The sequence below is a fragment of the Zalophus californianus genome, chromosome 8, assembly GCF_009762305.2.
Source record: "Zalophus californianus isolate mZalCal1 chromosome 8, mZalCal1.pri.v2, whole genome shotgun sequence".
Lineage (NCBI taxonomy): Eukaryota > Metazoa > Chordata > Mammalia > Carnivora > Otariidae > Zalophus > Zalophus californianus.
Window position 1 is genome coordinate 92686587 of NC_045602.1, and position 19962 is coordinate 92706548.

Consider the following 19962-nt stretch of genomic DNA (forward strand, 5'->3'; position numbering starts at 1 on the left):
AGCCATCAAGTGCCCTAAAAATATCCAAATATCCAGAGCCTTGCTTTTCTGAGATTGAGTCCCTCAATCTTACCTCTCATCATCCTCATGATCTGTTCCCCATCTTCTCGCTTAACTATTTATTTCTAGCCTCTGAGCCTCCGCCCATGCTTTCTTTTGCCAGGGAGTATCCCTCTCTCACTCCCACCTCTGACTCTGATACTTCTGTTGGCTTCCCAGTACTCATTAGTCACTAACTCTGGTTACCTGCCCCTTGAGTCCCACTTCTACCCCAGTACCTGGTGATTTAAAAAAGACATATTTGTTTTAAACACATATTATAAATAAATTTATACAATATAATACATAAACACAAGTAATATATGATAGAAATAAATATGTAATAAATATATATGTATATAAAAATATATTTTTATAGGAACTAATGAGTTCCTATAGGAACCAATGAGTAAATAGTCACATTCTGCTAACCTCTTCAGACTTAAACTTCCAGAAGCTAATTCTTTTTTTTAATTAAAAAAAATTTTTTTTTAAGTAGGCTCCACACCCAGCATGGAGCCCAACAAAGGGCCTGAACTCACAGCCCTGAGATCAAGGCCTGAGCTGAGATACAGAGTCAAGACACTTAACCGATTGAGCCACCCAGGTGCCCTGGAAGCAATTTCTTTTGACCAATACAGTTTTAGTTCCTATCATGGTTGCTTCCTAATTTGTAACTTTTGCCCCTTCCTGTATTGTAAATATTCTCACTCTGGCCGATTTCAAGCTTCCAGTGGTTTAATGACTGGCTCATTAAATGCCTTAACATTTAACAAAGTTATACAAAAACCCATTAATTTTTCAATATGAGAGGTATCTTAGTATCTTCTCTCTCCTTTCCAAAGTGGTCATATAGGAGCAAGATGGCGGAGGAGTAGGAGACCTGGATTTCGTCTGGTCTCAGGAATTCAGCTGAATAGGTATCAAACCATTCTGAACACCTACGAACTCAACAGGAGATCGAAGAGAAGAATAGTAACAACACTCTGAAAAGAAAAGCGACCACTTTCTGGAAGTCTTTCTGCCTTTAAAATTTTAGCAGGCACTTTCTTCTAACAGACCAAAATATGCCCAAAAGCTAGTGTGTGGCACTGATCTATGCACTAGCCTGATCATATTTGATTATATTCTGTTTTTTTTTTGTTTTGTTCTGTTTTTGTTTGTTTTTATCTTTTTCTTTTTCCTTTTATTTCCTTGTCTATCTTTCCCTTTCTTGTCCCCTGGATTCAGGTCTTTTCTGATTTGTATAGAGTATATTAGCTGGAGACGTTCTTAACCTGATAGCATTCTGTTCTCTCATTCATCTGTTCTCCTCTGGACAAAATGACAAAATGAAAAAAATCACCTCAGCAAAAAGAACAAGAGGTAGTACCGTCTGCCAGGGACCTACTCAATACAGACATTAGTACGATGTCGGACCAAGAGTTCAGAATCATGACTTTAAAGATACTAGCTGGGCTTGAAAAAAGTGTGGAAGTTATTAGAGAAACCCTTTCTGGAGAAATAAAAGAACTAAAATCTCACCAAGTCGAAATCAAAAAGGCTATTAATGAGGTGCAATCAAAAATGTGGACACTAACTGCTAGGATAAATGAGGCAGAAGAGAGAATCAGTGATATAGAAGACCAAATGATGGAAAATAAAGAGGCTGAGAAAAAGAGATGGAAACAACCACAGGATCACGAGGGCAGAATTTGAGAGATAAGCGATACGATAAGACGAAACAACATTAGAATAATTGGGATCCCAGAAGAAGAAGAAAGAGAGAGAGGGGCAGAAGGTATATTGGAGCAAATAATAGCAGAGAACTTCCCTAATGTGGGGAAGGAAACAGGCGTCAAAATCCAGGAGGCACAGAGAACCCCTCTCAAAATAAATAAAAATAGGTCAACACCCCAACATCTAATAGTAAAACTTACGAGTCTCAGAGACAAAGAGAAAATCCTGAAAGCAGCTCAGGAGAAGAGATATGTAACCTACAATGGTAGAAACATTAGATTGACAACAGACCTATCCACAGAGACCTGGTGGGCCAGAAAGGACTGGCATGATATCTTCAGAGCACTAAACGAGAAAAATAGGCAGCCAAGAATACTATATCCAGCTAGGCTATCATTGAAAATAGGAGAGATAAAAAGATTCCAGGACAAAAACTAAAGGAATTTGCAAACACAAAACCAGCCCTCCAAGAAATATTGAAAGAGGTCCTCTAAGCAAAAAGAGAGCCTAAAAGCGGCATAGATCAGAAAGGAACACAGACAATATACAGTAACAGTCACTTTACAGGCAATACAATGGCACTAAATTCATACCTTTCGATAGTTACCATGAATGTAAATGGGCTAAATGCCCCAATCAAAAGACACAGCCTATCAGATTGGATTAAAAAACAAGACCCATCAGTATGCTATCTGCAAGAGACTCATTTTAGACCCAAAGACACCCCCAGATTGAAAGTGAGGGGGTGGAAAACCATTTACTATGCTAACAGACACCAAAAGAAAGCTGGGGTGGCAATCCTTATATCAGACAAATTAGATTTTAAACCAAAGACAGTAATAAGAGATGAAGAAGGACATTATATCCTACTAAAAGGGTCTATCCAACAAGAAGATCTAACAATTGTAAATATCTATGCCCCTAACATGGGAGCAGCCAATTATATAAGGCAATTAATAACAAAAGCAAAGAAACACATTGACAACAATACAATAATAATGGGGGACATTAACACCCCCCTAACTGAAATGGACAGATCATTTAAGCAAAAGATCAACAAGAAAATAGAGACTTTAAATGACACACTGGACCAAATGGTCTTCACAAACATATTCAGAACATTCCATCCCAAAGCAATGGAATACATATTCTTCTCGGGTGCCCATGGAACATTCTCCAGAATTGATCACAACCTAGGTCACAAATCAGGTCTCAAAACTACCAAAAGATTAGGATTATTCCCTACATATTTTCAGACCACAATGCTTTGAAACTAGAACTCAATCACAAGAGAAAATTCGGAAAGAACTCAAATACATGGAGGCCAAAGAGCATCCTACTAAAGAATGACTGGGTCAACCAGGAAATTAAAGAAGAATTAAAAAAAATTCATGGAAACGAATGAAAATGAAAACACAACTGTTCAAAATCTTTGGGATACAGCAAAGGCAGTCCTGAGAGGAAACTATATAGCAATACCAGCCTTTCTCAAGAAACAAGAAAGGTCTCAAATACACAACCTAACCCTACACCTAAAGGAACTTGGAGAAAGAACAGCAAATAAAGCCTAAACCCAGCAGGAGAAGAGAAATAATAAAGATCAGAGCAGAAATCAATGAAAGAGAAACCAAAAGAACAGTAGAAAAGAACAACGAAACTAGGAGCTGGTTCTTTGAAAGAATTAACAAGATTGATAAACCCCTGGCCAGACGTTCAAAAAGAAAAGAGAAATGACCCAAGTCAACAAAATCATGAATGAAAGAGGAGAGATCACAACCAACACCAAAGAAATACAAACTATTATAAGAACATATTATGAGCAACCCTATGCCAGCAAATTAGATAACCTGGAATAAATGGGTGCATTCCTAGAGATGTATCAACTACGAAAATTGAACCAGGAAGAAATAGAAAACCTGAACAGACCTATAACCGCTAAGGAAATTGAAGTAGTCATCAAAAATCTCCCAACAAACAAAAGCCCAAGGCCAGATGGATTCCCAGGGGAATTCTATCAGACATTTAAAGAAAAATTAATACCTATTCTCCTGAAACTGTTCCCAAAAAATAGAAATGGAAAGAAAACTTCCAAACTCATTTTATGAGGCCACCATTACCTTGATCCCCAAACCAGACAAAGACCCCGTCAAAAGGGAGAATTACAGACCAATATCCTTGATGAACATGGATGCAAAAATTCTCACGAAAATACTAGCCAATAGGATCCAACAGTACATTAAAAGGATTATTCACCATGACCAAGTGGGATTTATCCCTGGGCTGCAAGGCTGATTCAACATCTGCAAATCAACCAACATGATACAATACATTAACAAAAGAAAGAACAAGAATCATATGATCCTCTCAATAGCTGCAGAAAAAGCATTTAACAAAGTACAGCATCCTCTTTTGATCAAAACTCTTCAGAGTATAGGGATATAGGGTACATACCTCAATATCATAAAAGCCATCTATGAAAAACCTACAGTGAATATCATTTTCAATGGGGAAAAGCTGAGAGCTTTTCCCCTAAGGTCAGGAACGCGGCAGGGATGTCCACTCTCACCACTGCTATTCAACATAGTATTAGAAGTCCTAGCCACAGCAATCAGACAACAAAAAGAAATCAAAGGCATCCAAATCGGCAAAGAGGAAGTCAAACTCTCACTCTTTGCAGATGATAGGATACCGTATGTGGGAAACCCAAAAGACTCCACCCCAAAACTGCTAGAACTCATAGAGGAATTCAGTAAAGTGGCAGGATATAAAATCAATCCAAAGAAATCAGTGGCATTCCTATACACCAACAACAAGACAGAAGAGAGACAAATCAAGGAGTCAGTCCCATTTACAATTGCATCCAAAACCATAAGATACCTAGGAATAAATTTACCCAAAGACGCAAAGGATTTGTACTCAGAAAACTATAAAATACTCATGGAAGAAATTGAAGAAGACATAAAGAAATGGAAAAACGTTCCATGCTCATGGATTGGAAAACAAATATTGTGAAGATGTCAAGGATACCTAGAGCAATCTACACATTCAATGCAATCCTCATCAAAATACCATCCACCTTTTTCAAAGAAATGGAACAAATCATCCTAAAATTTGTATGGAACCAGAAGAGACCCTGAATAGCCAGAGAAATGTTGAAAAAGAAAAGAAAATCAGGCGGCATCACAATTCCGGACTTCCAGCTCTATTACAAAGCTGTCATCATCAAGATAGTATGGTACTGGCACAAAAACAGATGCATAGATCAGTGGAACAGAATCAAGAGCCCAGAAATGGACCCTCAACTCTATGGTGAACTCATCTTTGACCAAGCAAGAAAGAATGTCCAATGGAAAAAAGACAGTCTCTTCAACAAATGGTGTTGGGACAATTGGACAGCCACATGCAGAAGAATGAAACTGGACCATTTCCTTACACCACACACAAAAATAGACTCCAAATGGTTGAAAGACCTAAACGTGAGACAGGAGTCCATCCAAATCCTAAAGGAGAACACAGGTAGCAACCTCTTCGACCTCAGCCGCAGCAAATTCTTCCTAGAAACATCGCCAAAGGCAAGGGAAGCAAGGGGAAAATTGAACTACTGGGACTTCATCAAGATAAAAAGCTTTTGCACAGCAAAAGAAACAGTCAAAAAACCAAAAGACAACAAACAGAATGGGAGAAAATATTTGCAAATGACATAGCAGATAAAGGGCTAGTATCCAAAATCTATAAAGAACGTATCAAACTCAACACCCAAAGAACCAAAAATCCAATCAAGAAATGGGCAGAAGACATGAACAGACATTTTTCCAAAGAAGACATCCAAATGGCCAACAGACACATGAAAAAGTGCTCAACATCGCTCGGCATCAGGGAAATCCAAATCAAAACCTCAATGAGATACCACCTCACACCTGTCAGAATGGCTAAAATTAACAAGTCAGGAAACGACAGATTTTGGCGGGGATGTGGAGAAAGGGGAACCCTCCTACACTGTTGGTGGGAATGCAAGCTGCTGCAACCACTCTGGAAAACAATATGGAGGTTCCTTAAACATTTGAAATTAGAGCTACTATTCGATCCAGCAATTGTGCTACTGGGTATTTACCACAAAGATACAAATGTAGGGATCCGAAGGGGTATGTGCACCCCAGTGTTTATAGCAGCAATGTCCACAATAGCCAAACTGTGGAAAGCGCCAAGATGTCCATTGACAGATGAATGGATAAAGAAGAAGTGGTATATATACACAATGGAATATTATGCAGCCATCAAAAGGAATGAGATCTTGCCATTTGCAACGACGTGGATGGAACTGGAGGGTGTTATGCTGAGTGAAATAAGTCAATCAGAGAAAGACATGTATCATATGACCTCACTGATATGAGGAACTCTTAATCTCAGGAAACAAACTGAGGGTTGCTGGAGTGGTGGGTGGTGGGAGGGATAGGGTGGCTGGGTGATAGACATTGGGGAGGGTATGTGCTATGGTGAGTGCTGTGAATTGTACAAGACTGATGAATAATGGGTCTCTACTTCTGAAACAAATAATGCAATATATGTTAAGAAAAAAAAAGAAGAAGATAGCAGGAGGGGAAGATTGAAGGGGAGTAAGTCGGAAGGGGAGATGAACCATCAGAGATGATGGACTCTGAAAAACAAGCTGAGGGTTCTACAGGGGAGGGGGGGGTTAGCCTGGTGATGGGTATTAAAGAGGGCACATTCTGCATGGAGCACTGGGTGTTATGCACAAACAATGAATCATGGATCACTACATCAAAAACTAATGATGTATGGTGATTAACATAACAATAAAATTATTTTTTTAAAAAATGGCCATATAAGCTTATCCTCCCCTCGAGCAATGTGTTAGATTTCTCATGGGTCCTCCCAACCAACTACTTAGCTTTGGGTCTCTCCTCCCCCTGCAGCCCAGGACCCGTCCTCCATGCTCCCTCACTCCTTCCTCCCCTGGTTCTTTATCACTGGATGTTCCTTTAGCCCCTTCTTTGCCATTCTGTCTTACTCAGACTTGTTCTGGCTTTATAAATCCAGAACTTTTTCCCTTGTTTTTTTGTTTCACTGATTGCTTTCTTCCTAGGATGACTTTTTCCCTTCATCAAAGCTTATCTACCCTGACTTCAGCCAGGTGACACTGAGTAATTATGAATTAATCAGATAAATGATTCAGTGCAAATGGCATAGACTCCTACGTTGATGGACTTACCCTTCAGTAATTGTCACATTCTATTAGTTTAGAAATAGTGGGCAGACTGCTGGGGAGATTTCCCATGTATTACAAGAGACATTTTTTGCTTTTCTGAATCAGGATCAATAGGCAGATGACTGTCCTATGCATGAAGTCACTTCTGGGCATGGAAAGTGGGTTTACAAATTTTTCACTTCTCCTGGTTTTGAATTCCTGCTCACACTGATGGACACATTCATTTTCAGGATTCATTTTACAACACTTCACACCAACATTTATTCAGACGTCCGAGAGGCTTAAGATAGAGGGAAAGACCATTAACACAACCAAGAGAAAAATATTCATAGCTGCAGTAGGGTAACGTTGCTCATGTTCCTTGCAAATCAAGGCAGTTCTGATCATAAGTATGTGTGGGTTGATCCCTGGGATGAAGAGCAGTGTATAGGGGAAGAGACAGCTTCCCTTAAAAGCCCATTGCCTCTGGGAACAGTTTACTTGATGGATGACATAAAATCTATAGAACAGGAATCTACTGTCTGCAAAGCTCAGATAACAGAGCTGGAAGAGCTAGTTGATGCACAGGCCAAGGGGCAGGATCTGACATTGAGAGAGAGCCTGCATATAAAGCACATGGCCACATGCTTTACAGGTACCATCTTTTTAGCCCTTACATAAAGCTATACCTTGGTACTCTCATTTTACTAAGGAGCAAACCAATGTTCAAGAAGGTTAAGTAGCCTGTCCAAGATCACGCACCCCTCCACTGTGTACCAGGGTCTGAACCCAGGCCTGTCTGGAATTTATGTCCTTTTCATTCTAAACATCCACTGACATTTAAAAGAACTTGAAGAATGATTCACTGAAATAAATGTGATGCTATTCAAAGGAAATAAATATAAAAGCCTTTGCTTTGGTTTAAAAATACACAACTGTGCAAGTGCAGGATTGGAAAGATTAGGGTAACTAGCATTCTTTTATTTTAAAGATTTTATTTATTTGACAGAGAGAGACACAGCAAGAGAGGGAACACAAGTGGGAGAAGGAGAAGCAGGCTTCCCGCTGAGCAGGGAGCCCGATGCGGGGCTCCATCCCAGGACCCTGGGATCATGACCTGAGCCGAAGGCAGACACTTAATGACTGAGCCACCCAGGCGCCCCAGTAACTAGCATTCTTAAAGTAACCACCATTTTACCATAATGTAAAATCTGGTGTCATCATCCTAACCAATTTGCGAAGTACGCTCGTAAAACTATACTGTCTCCTGAGGAGTGTAAGGAAGTGGGTTAGCATGGAAGATCTGCTGTCAGAACATTTATTTGCCCTGCATCAGTTACACGATCTTGGGCAAGTACTTCTCCTTTTTGAGTCCCAGTGTACTAATTAATCTATACAATGGGAAGAATCAGTTCCTGATTCACTCTGTTGTAAGAACTAAAGAGTAAAATGTCTAGCATGATGAATGTCACATAGAGCTCAGCATGTGTCCACTGGTGCTATTATACTATCTGGACTTTCATTCCTAGTTCCCAAGTCCACACATTAAGAGTTAAAAATTGCCCTGAGTTGCTTCTAGAAGAAGGTAAAGTGGAGGTTGCCACCTGGATCCCATCTCAACTGCACTAACAACAGAACAAAGACTGGTAAATTAAAAGACAGGAGAGAAGAGAGATTATTTTCTTTTATTCCTGCCAGCATTTAACAAATATTTCTTGAGTGCTCAATATGTCTTGGTCCATGTCATCAAAGGACTTCCCTTCTTTCTTTCTAGTGGAGGAGACAGGCATAGAAGAGCTAAATAGAAAAAATGAATAAGATAACTGCAAATTTTAATTTTTACAAAGGAGCGAATGGTGGGCTGAGATAGAGGATAATAAAGGGATGGACTGCATTAGACATTGGTCGAGTGGTTACGGCAATGGACTGCTAATCCATCATGCTCTGCAAGCATGGGTTTGAATCTTATCCTTGTTGTTTACTTCCCCTGCTGGACTGGCTGCTTGAGGTTTTAGTGCTTTGTGAGCAAAATATTTCACCAGTGGATGTAAGAAAAGAAAAAGAATTCATCTGACAAGAATATTCAAGTGTCACATAGGAGATCTAAAAATATACATCTGTGCCATGGAATTGGTACCCAAATCATGCTAGAGAACAAAATGCTTGTTTTGTCAACTAATGAGCAATCCGAAAGAACAGGCCTTTCCTGTGTGAAGAGCTTCTAGTTAATCAGAGACTTACAGGCTGAAACAGGCAGAAAGCATACCTGGTGGAAGGAAAAGCATGGCAAAGGCTCCCAGTGGGAAAGAGCCTGGGCTGGCCAGGCAGCTGAAGATCCACTCTGAGGTCAGAGGGCATGTCCAGTGGGGTTGAGAAGACCCAACAGTGCCCATGGCAGGTGAGGAATTTGGATTTTATTTTTAGTGCAATGGAAAGGCATTGGGAAGCTTTGAGTGCAGAGCAGTGTGAGGTGGGTGACAGCTCATGCAGAAACTGGATTTGGAGGAAGACAAAATAGAAGCTTGTGGTAACTAACTCTGGAAACAACAGTGGCCTGGATAAGTGGTGGTAGCAGTGGAAATGGGGAGGACAGACAGATTTCAGACATGTTTTGGAAAGGAAATTGACAGGAAAGATCACATTGTCCAATTATGAACAGGACCCTCTAAAGTTCAGAGCTCCCTGCCTATTTAAAGGATGGATAACCATTGGAGAAGATTGTTGTTTGGTCAGAGGTATACTAAAGGGAGGTACTAGGAATTTGTGTACTGTCAGTCTAGGATTACTGAATGACCAAAAGTCTATGTTCATTGCTTATTTAGGATAAATATCAAAATCATCTTGTAATGTTGATGATAATTGAAAGAATCATATATTAAATCATCATATACAGATATTTGGGGATTAATTAACCACAATCTAATATGGCACTCCACAGATCTGCTAGAAAAAGAGCTAGATGGGGAGCAATTCAATCATAAGCTAAAACTGGGGAAAGATCTAGAACTTTATGGGCACCTGAGGAGGGGAGGCACAAAGGGGGAATGGTGTTGTGCAAAGGGTGCCCTGGTGGCTCTTGTTGATGCTATACTACTTCCCCCACATCGCACCACTCATGAGGGCCCCTCCAGGCTGGGCACCATGCTTACCACCTTGTAAGTTGTCTTATTTAATCCTTAACAGCTCTGGGAAGTCCACTGTATTTTTATTTTGTTTTATTTTTTAAAGATTTTATTTTTAAGTAATTGCCTATCAACATGATACACCACATCAATAGAAGAAAGGGTAGGGGCACCTGGGTGGCTCAGTCGGTTAAGCATCTGCCTTCGGCTCAGGTCATGATTTTGGGGTTCTTGGATCAAGCCCCACGTCAGGCTCCCTGCTCAGCGGGGAGCCTGCTTCTCCCTCTCCCTCTGCCTCTGCCCATGACTCGTGCTCTCTCCCTCTCTTAGATAAATAAATAAAATCTTTTAAAAACATGGTGCTGTGCAGAAATTTCACAACACCCTCCAGAAATTTCAAGACACCCACTCTGGCATGCTCAGGTCCTATCCTTTCTCTCAGGTGATCGGTTTTCTTTTGTCAGAGCAGAGTTTTTCAGGACCTGAGCAATTCCATGTTAGTGAATACTGCTTCTTGAGCTATCTTCAGAGATTGCCAAGTTCTGGGAGTAGAAAATATTACTTATTTTCAAGACTTCGGTGAAAAATCACTTAAAATTGGGCTTTAAACCAGTGGGTTGTGACTCGGGCTTCACGTTAGAATCACCTGGATATCTTCTCCTTTTTCTTCTTCTTCTTTTTTCACCCTGGGATCTTCAAGGGAAAAAAAAATGCCTAGGCAGCATTCGGGAAGAAAAAACCAAACTGGACGTTATAGTATCTTTAAAGCATTCCCCAGGTGATTCTAACGCAGTCGAGCTTGAGAAAGTTGCTGCACACTTTTTGACGCTGTCTCACTCTGTTGTTTTATTTTGAGACCTTTCTTTTCCCCACATGGCATGAATTTGCTTGGAAAATATACATATATATTAAGGGCAAGAGAAGTTTCAGAAAATGGAGGAAGGGCGTAAAAGGAGAGGCCCAGTCCTCCTTTTCCACTGGCCATGTAAGGGGAGGTGGTGGGGTTAGTACCAGCTGGAGTCTGCAGCTTTCTCTCTCCTGATGTACTCAGAATAACCATCCTCTTGCCAGACAAGGGTGGGGGGGATCAGGTACAGATGCCCTATTCACTATACTCCCGGATGGCTCTGCCCTGACTTTTTAGTTTGGCCTTTATTTATGGTCTTAAAATTTTCCATTCCAACCTTTACAGATTCTCAAACTTCAACTCTTCTCAGATGAGGATGGTGATGAAGAAGAAAAATACCTACCTGAGCTCTGCAAACATTTTGAGCGAACCCCCACACAGGGCGAGTATAGTCTAGGGTACATAGCTAAGCCCTTTGTCAATCTGAGGCCTCACTCCAACTGCACACTGCTTGGCGGGCGATCAAAATGGCTTCATCTTATTAGGAATCCCCAAGGCTTACAGAGTCAAAACTTGGACGTTTACTGTACACGTTAACAGAACTTATTCCACAGGCTCATAATAAATCTTTATAACCACATATGGCTGAGTTATAAATATCAGCTGGGAAGAACAGTAAAATCACAGCATACAAAAAGGTGTCTGCCCGGCTTGGAAGCACTATAGACTTTATTCATTTACTTATTTTATCGAACTGCAACATTTTAGATGCTGGGGTGAAGTTAAATCACTGGCGATGTGAAGTGGAGAAACTAATAAAACACGAAAATCACTCCAAAAAAAACAAGGCAACAATTAGTTCACTTAGTACACTCACGGAAGGTGTGGGGAGGGGGCACTGTTCTTAAGACAAAACAAAGAAAATGAAACATAGGGAATTCTCCATGGATTATTTCGTCATGCCAGGCAGGTGGAGGGAAGTTCTTTCTATTTGTTGTGGTTTTGATACCTCCCTCCTGAAATAAATAAAAGGTTGAACTGGGTCTTCATCCACCCTGAAATGTAGGACACATAATAAAGAAAAAAACCATGGATGGGTCCCCAGATGTCTCTCAGATAGCCGAGCATTAGCCAGCCCGGGGCCACCTTTCTGATTTCTGAAGCCCGTGTCCTGGGCAAGGCTGGCGGGCGGCGGAGAGAGGATCCAGTCTCTTTGATGAACTCCCCTGTGTCGGTTTACACAGGAGAGTGAAAAACTGGGCAAAGCAGCCCCAGATTTACCCACACAGTTCCAAACTCAGAAGGCCCATTTCAGTTTTATCCTTCTGAAATGCTGTCACTGCTAAAATCACAGGGACAACTGTGACACTCTCTTCCCAGGGAAATGACACTTGTATTTTGTGTCAAACTCTTTCTCTTCCAGGAACTCCTCCAACACCTTTCAAAAACCACAATGTAAAGCATCAGCTTGACAAAGATACATTTTATGTCAGGCTGCTTTTTGAGACCTAGGAGGAAAAAAAAAAATTCTCAAACTTAAAAAGACAGAAACTAATCAAACTGGTGATGATTCAGAATCACTGTCTACTTTCTAACATTCTTTCACTAGACAAATAGAAATACTTTGGATACTTTTTATATTTGATTATTTTCAAGATTACGAAGTGGTTCTAAAGAACTTTCCTTTCACGTTTCAATGTTCACTCTAACACCTACAATGCCGTGCATGGTCGGTGTGTTTGCAGTAGGAATGCGAACATGGACTTTGGGGCGTAGGGAAAGGGATTTAAAACATGGCTTTGGGAACCAAACCCACAGAATTTGGTTACAAAAATTACATTAACCCTCGATTAGGTGCATAGAGGAGATATTCCATATCTATTTTTTGTTGTTGTTTACATTGAAAAATTCATTTATTAATGAAACCAAAATAGGATAAAATTTAAAAGTATTTTTCATGTAGTTTGTGTGAGTCTCCCAAAATTATGTTGTCCATAAGGTGAGCTCAGAACCACCAAAAAATAAATATAAATATAATATATATTCAATTTAGCATATCTTGGTAGTTGCATAAATATTTACATTATTTTTTAAATCTAGAAGGAAATGCATTCTCAAAAAATGTAAACTACAGAAAATTTTAAAGGGATTAAGGAAAAGATTGCTTTGTTTGCTTTTCTCAAATAAAAAAAAAAGTATTTTCTTTGTACTTTCAGGATATTATAGTATTTTCAAATTGTATTTCACCAGATAGTTAAAAGCTAATGAATATGTATAATGAGCTATGGCATACTATTTTATTATTTTTTTAAGATTTTATTTATTTGACAGAGAGAAATAGAATGCACAAGCAGGGTGAACCACAGGCAGAGGGAGAGGAAAAGCAGGCTCCCCACTGAGCAGAGAGCCCAATGTGGGGCTCGATCACAGGACCCTGGGATCATAATCTGAACTGAAGGCAGATGCTTAACTGACTGAGTCACCCAGGTGCCCCTATGGCATACTGTCTTAGCCATACACTAGCCATTAACCAATCATACCAGGGTTGGTTACATGCTAGTCTACTGCCTACTTCTCAATGCTGGAATAGAAGGTTGCAGACAGTATCATTTACATTAGAATTTAATTATCCAAGTACTATCCTGTGAGTTCTTTTTTGTCGTGGTGGTTCTGTCACCCTGATGTTCCACCAAGAAAATTGTCCCATTTTGTTCATATGGGCCCAGCTTAAATTTCAGGAAACAAAAGAGAGTAGTAAAGAAACAAAATACAACACCATATATTATTTCTAATTATGGCTCATAAGCATTGAAATAAACCATGCATTTAAAAAACATTATGCCTAAACTTTGAGATCGACTCACACGATTGTTAAGTAAATATAAATTATTACAGGACGATTATTAAAGACACCCTCACTGTCTTTGAATCACCTACACTTGTGGGCACTTGCTACATAGCCCACCACTTCTTCAGAGGGCCCTCCGGAGTGGATTAGCTAAGCATCAAGCATTCTCCAGTTTTTCCATGTAAAATTTGCAGAAACCGCAACTATTCTAATGACTCATATTATAAATTGCATACATGTTGTCAAAATGTCAACACGGTCACTCAATCTTCAAGTTCTATCATTACTTTTTAAATAAACTATTGCACTTTCAATTGGTCAATTTTCTTAGAAATGAAATATCTATTATACACCAGCTCATCACACTTCAGGCCGCTCCGTACCGCTTTTATCCCTGACTTGGAATTTCCTGGACGGGGCTGTTTTAAGAGAGGCTCTAAGATCTGTAATAACATAGGAGAGTTTTTATGTAACATTAGGTGACTTTCTCCATATTATGAGAGATAAGACAAAATTAAACACAAGCCTTTGCTAACAAGATTCTATTTCCTGTATCTTAAAGTTCATGACATTTAGCTTTCTGGAAATCTCTGCTGACAGGTCAGGGCATAAACAATATTGAGAGATTTTAGACAAAGACATTTCCTTCAAAGTCATGGCCAGGTGAATCTTTGATTTCTATGTGAGCTTCAAACAGCAGCTGTCTCAAGACCTTTCGGCAATTCTTTCTCAAATAAAAATTCATTTATTGCCAAAGAAAGCACCTACGTTAGATTGGTGTAAAGTTCTGTTAAAGAAAGACAATGCATGTGTCCTGCAGGAGGAGAAGGTGCACAGAGTTTACACGGGGCAGGGGCTACACCAATCTGCACATTTTGCCATAACCCATGGATTAGTTTTGAGGATTTCACCTTTTTGGGTTCCAGAGAAATAAAACCTAAGGGTACAGTACCAGGCCTGTATGCAGGACCCAGAAATACCTGTTGGCTGACTGAATTAAGGCAAAACTTGGAACATGGTTTCAATCCAAACTCCAAATTAACTGGAGGGCAGTTCTGTGAGTTCAGATATTGGAACAGCTGGTTTTATAGACAATCTGAGACCAGGATTTTGCCTTCAGTGTCAGGTAATTTTGGGGGGTGGGGGTGGGAGGGAGGGCAAGGAATGTTTATATTAAATTCTATTCCTCTCTGAATAAGTACTCCCCCCGCCCCCACCCAGCTGGTTGGAGAGAGACTCCTGAAGGTAGCCCTGGTGTAAAACACATGTGCTAAAATAAGCAGGACTTTCAGTGCCCATTTGTGGAGCTGATTCAATCCCAAACACACTTTTCTTCTCCCTGTCCAAAACCTTCCATGGGGAAGCGGGGGCCAGTGTGAGAAAAACTGAAGGAAGAATGAGAATTAATATGCACATTACAGGACAGAGGAGCCCCGAGGTGGAGGGGTCCTGGGGGATACTTTGGGTACCAAAGATTTGCAGGGGCTCGCTCTTGTTTAGAATTATAGCCCCAGAGTTTACACCAGGGGGCCAGCTCCATAGAAGGCACTTAATAAACATATACTGAGTTGAAATGAATTGATAACAAATAGAGTGAATATTTATATCGATTGATTAATTCATCTACCCATTCCCTTTAAAATATTTAGTGGATCCTAAAACATAGCTGATGTAGAGAATATACAGGAAAAATGCAGTCCTTGTCCCCCATGGCAATCTCTAGGAGATGCGGGAGTGAGAGAGAAGTGATCAAATATGGCCCATGTCTCTAGGCACCTAGAGCCATTTAGAGACTTCCCGCAGGCAGTGATGTGAGCAGAGCCATGGAAGTCTCCTGAGGGTCTGCAGATACTCTGGAGTTACTGGGGAACAAGATTGCTGTGACAAAGCAGAATCCATGCTTGTATTGCTGTGCCTTCCTGGGCTGGAATGGAATCCTGCCCTTCTATACCACCAGCTTCCCTCTCCTCCTCCAAACCCCAAATCAGATGCCAGCTTGAGGTGGCATCCCCTCCAAACACTCAGGTATACAGAGAGATCAGGTCACCTGAAACGTTAACAAAATGATAGTTCTTGGACTTGGTTGCCCACTGTGGCTCTCTGCAAGCTCAAATTCCTGAAATTGTGACTTTATGGGTCTTGGGTGTGGCCTGGACCTGGGGATGTTTAAAAGTCCCCCATATCCCAGGGAAGAATGAGAATATCACAAAAAAAGACATCTATTTTCAGTTGTACCAAAGTCAATGATTGTTTATTCCTCTCTCCCTTTTATTTTCCCTGCATTTTCCATGGAAAGCAAAAAGGCTTATACCTTCTATCACTTTTGCAGGCATGCTGAACAGATTTACAAAAGGTAAAAGCACGTGGAATACTCTGAGTATTGAGGGGAACATTCTGCCTAAATAATCTGCTGTTCAATCTTTCATCTCCCCAGATCGACTGCCGGGTCTCTATTCTCCCAGGACTGGGGTAATAAACAGCTCTTCTGACTACTCTTTAAATCATATATAAAAGAGAAGACAAGTGCAAGTGACGAGGTGGCCGAGTGGTTAAGGCGATGGACTGCTAATCCATTGTGCTCTGCACGCGTGGGTTCGAATCCCATCCTCGTCGTTCAGTTCTGCCCCCCTGAGCTGGCTGCATGAGGTTTTACTGCTTTGTGAGCAGAATATTTCACCACTGGACTTAAGAAAAGGAAAAGAATTCACATGACAAGAAGATCTAAGTGTCACATAAGGAGATCTAAAAATATACATCTGTCTTGGAACTGGTACCCAAATCACTCTAGAGAACAAAATGTTTGTTTTGCCAATTAATGAGCAATCTGAAAGAACAGCTCCTTCCTGGTGGTGTTCAAGAAGCACAGAAACCTCAGCGAGACTTCTGACTTGGCTGAACCTGGCCTGGCTGCCTACCGTAGCGGTGTATCAGCTGAAGTCAGAGAGACTGGCGCCAACGACACCCCCATGTAGACAAAATAAAACTGATTTCTTCAATGGCAGGTTATGTTTGGAAACATCCTGCCCTGTTTAGGCTGCCAAGTCTGCAGACATGGCTCCGCCGATCGTGGGTATGGGAGGAAGGCCACCTCATGGAACACAGGTGCTGTCTGGCCTCTGTGCCCGCCTGGGGCCCAAATGAGGTGCCCTTGTAGGTTTGCAGCTGATAGGACGTGCGTTCTACAATCTGGAAGCTCCCAGAACTGGTGTTGAAAGATCCTGTCCTGAGTCATTTCAACTCTGCACCTACTTCCCTTACAGGATCTGGGGCACAATTCCATGACCACCTACTGACTTTGAGGTTTGTCAGCCACACAGCGGGATAAAAAAAGACACACAAGGCATGAATTAGCATGGTGTGAAAAGAAAAGTTGGTAAAAAGAGTCCAGGGTGTGAGGAGGTAGGAAAACATGTTCTGCAGGGAAGGGATGTTGATACACGGAGAGACAAGTGCTGGGCAAATCAACATTCCTCTCTTTTTCTGAACGGTTACTCCTACTTTCAGTGCCCCTCACTGTTTACAGAATTCCACAGGCCTGTCTCATTTCACTCTGGTGGCATAAGGCGGGAAGAAGAGAACTTGTAGCTGTCAGCAGCAACAAGTCATATTTTTGAATATGAATATTTCTATAAAAAAATTCAGTAAAGGGCTTCCCATCCCCATGGTGTTCAAATCTGTCTCACCTGCAGATCCAGATGCTGCCAGCAAAGCTGACTTCGCCCTAGTGCAGGAGAAGGGAAAATTCTACTCTGTCCAGAAGGTTTTCCTTGGGTCAAGGTCTTAAAATATCCAGTTCCCACATTCTTCTGCTGATGTCCTTCTGAGCTGTGAAGGTCTCTGCTCTTCCCCACTGGCTTTCTAGCTGCACCACGAATGCAGAATGTGATGCTGGGGAAAGGGGACTTCTCCTCCCCACTCATACTACACCCACCTACACCTGAACCTTTAAATGACACACTTACAAAGGAAAATGGGATGGCTTTTGTATAGTTTAAACTGGAGACACAAGTATATGAAATGGCTTGTCCAGTCATGCCGTAAAACAACACACAAAAATCTGATTTGCAGGAAGCTGAAAAGCTGAATGATTTTGAGATTTATATTTACGTTAGCACATTGTTTATTTTTCTTATTAATAAGATAATACACGTCAGATTTTAAAAAGTATAAAAATTAATAAAAAAGAAATAGAAAGTGGGCTCCTGGGTGGCTCAGTTGGTTAAGCAACTGCCTTCAGCTCAGGTCATGATCTGGATCAAACCCCATATCGGGCTTTCTGTTCAGTGGGGAGCCTGCTTCTCCCTCTGCCTGCTGCTCACCCTGCTTGTGAGCATGCTCTCTGTCAAATAAATAAATAAAATCTTAAAAAAAAAGAAATAGAAAGCTACCAATCATGCTTCCTTTCTGATAATTGCTATGATTTTAAAAAATATATTTACATTTATGTATGGATAGATAAGTAAAATTTATAATCATATTTGATATGCAATTTTGAATCTAGTGTTTTAGTTTTAAATTTCTTCTCCTTTTCCAATTACAAATATAGATTATTTTTATTATGCAAAAGTAAAATATTGCAAAAATTAAAAAAAAACATAAAAGTACAACTTTCTACAACAGGTGCTGGCGAGGATATGGAGAATGGGGAACATTTTTGCACTGTTGGTGAGAATGTAAACTGATGCAGCACTTTGGAAAACAGTATAGAAGTTTCTCAAAAATTTAAAAATAGAACTACTCTATAATCCAGCAATTGCACTACTGAATATTTACCCAAAGAATACAAAAATATTAATTCAAAAGGATATATGTTTATAGCAGTATTATCTATAATAGTCAAATTACGAAAACAGTCCAAGTGTCCATTGACTGACGAATGGATAAAGAAGATGTGGTCTATATATACAATGGGATATTACTCAGCCATAAAAACAGAATGAAATCTTGCTATTTGCAACAACATGGATGAAGCTAAAGAGTATTCTGCTAAGTGAAATAAGTCAGTCAGAGAAAAACAAATACCATATGATTTCACTCGTATGTGAAATTTAGGAAGCAAAACAAATGAGCAGGGGGACAAAAAGAAGAGAGACAAACCAAGAAACAGACTCTGAAAAAACAAACTGATGGTCATTAGAGTGGGGGATGGGATAAATAGCTGACTGGGATTGAGGAGTGCACCGGTGGTGAACCATGCGTATTGTATGGGGGTGTTGAATTACTAAATTGTACACCTGAAACTAATATTACACTGTATGTTAACATACTGGAATTTAAATAAAAATTAAAAAAAGACTTTCTAGTTATTCCCACCCCCTCCAATCACCATCTTTGAAGTTTTAGTGCATAATCTGACGATTATTTTTCTTTTTTCCTGCTCTACATACACTCTTAAACTTTTGTCCTGAGAGCTTGCCATGTCATTACATGTTCTTTAAAGATACTATGCTAAAGGTGACACATGTATCATAGAGATGCACCAGAATTTGTTAATCTTTTCTCCTATTGAATTTGTTTCTCCCGTAGGATTATTTAACACCTTTTACTAAGTCTGTTGCTGGGCAGACCCTCTCATCTTTGGCCTCATTGCTGGTGGCTTCCCTTAGAATAAAGTCTTTGGACAAGAATAAGGAATCACAGGACAAGAACTTTCAATCAGCTTGATACATATTATTAAGCTTATATGGGCACTTCCTACATTCAGTCTGTACATTTGATTATAATTTTAACCAATTTGAGATATTTGGTTAAGATATCTTTGACATGTTGAGTCATTAAATCTGTTTTTTTAAAGATTTTATTTATTTATTTATTTATTTGACAGACAGAGACACAGCAAGAGAACAAACACAAGCAGGGGGAGAGGCAGAGGGAGAAGCAGGCACCCCGCCGAGCAGGGAGCCCAATGCGGGGCTCGATCCCAGGACCCTGGGATCTGAACCGAAGGCAGACACTTAACGACGGAGCCACCCAGGCGCCCCTCAGTCATTAAATCTTCTTATTAATTTTCCCTTCAGATTTCTTTCATAGAAAGCATTTCTCCAACATGAGAGCCGCTAGACTTCCACATATTTTTTTCTGTATTGTAAATTCTTTTGTACGTGTTTTCATTTTTTTTCCATTTTGCTCCCTAATCTGGTTAGACTTTGTTTTAGTAGGTCACATAATGTGAGGATGTTTT

The 19962-nt window shown here is 40.2% G+C and overlaps 1 non-coding gene across 1 annotated transcript; it reads left to right on the forward strand.

The window, feature by feature from the left end:
* Positions 1-16312: 16312 nt before the first annotated feature.
* On the forward strand, positions 16313-16394 carry TRNAS-GCU. The gene has a single exon. It is a non-coding gene; the product is annotated as a tRNA-Ser (tRNA).
* Positions 16395-19962: the final 3568 nt, after the last annotated feature.